General features: G+C 42.9%; 1 protein-coding gene across 1 annotated transcript in view; it reads left to right on the top strand.

The window, feature by feature from the left end:
- LOC116670886 (PH and SEC7 domain-containing protein 1) overlaps positions 1–885 on the top strand; it is a gene marked incomplete at its 5' end in the record, with an annotated part of 69,216 nt that overhangs the window by 22,948 nt on the left and 45,383 nt on the right.

The raw sequence follows: 885 nt of genomic DNA, 5'->3' as shown, positions 1-885 counted from the left end.
CCCCCCCCCCCCCCCCAGGAACCTGTCTCACCTGTCTGCGTATGTAAATCAGAGGATTTGAATACCAAATATGAACCGTAAGGAAAATTCAAATGATCTCTTAAGTTGTCAGGAGGCATGTAGAGTATGTTTGCAAGCCTGTTTGCTTCATTTTAAAGCTTTGATCTCCTAAAGGTGTCTGAATTAAAGTTGCAATAGTGACATGTACACACTTTTAATTCTTCTCTTATCTAATCTTACTTTTCAGTAATGCTAGCAGCATGGCTGTAGGGACGCCAGTGTTGGTCACACCATCACATGGATTGCCATGACATTTCATACAGACTGTCATGTTTCCCAGAGGAGCCGAGTGACTTTAGGGATCCTGTGTCGTTCCATATCGCCTCCATAGTGTTGACATTTATGCATTTTTGTGATATTTCTCAACACCGGGCTTGCAGAGCTTTCAGTAACAGTTCCACCTCGTCGTCGGTCCAAGTAAAAAAATCCCTGCTCCCACTATTCACCATTGTTCTCTCTGTACTTTCAACTTCTACATCCATGATTTTCAACCTCAGAGTAGCGTCAGACAATCGTCTTCCTGTTTACACCGGCACGCAGGTCATGTGATATGTGTTGTCAGGCGAGTTTAAGGAGACTTCCAACCAACTTTTACGTTAATCTTGATGGCTATAAATATGCCACTACTGTAATATTTAACCAAAAAACGACCAGAACCCGTGCGGCATATTTGAGTTGCTGCATCTACGTCTATGAGCTTCCACTTAGCTAAACCGGCAGTTGTCGGGGTATATTTTAGAGTGCCTTTGTGACTCTTAACAGACACAAACTGCAAACTCTGACTTTTCTTCCAGCACCACCATGAGGTTCACCTTTCTGTTTTTT

Source organism: Etheostoma spectabile, chromosome 21 (genome assembly GCF_008692095.1).
Source record: "Etheostoma spectabile isolate EspeVRDwgs_2016 chromosome 21, UIUC_Espe_1.0, whole genome shotgun sequence".
NCBI classification, from domain to species: domain Eukaryota; kingdom Metazoa; phylum Chordata; class Actinopteri; order Perciformes; family Percidae; genus Etheostoma; species Etheostoma spectabile.
The sequence above is the reverse complement of the archived record's forward strand: the minus strand, read 5'-3'. Positions and strand labels throughout refer to the sequence as shown.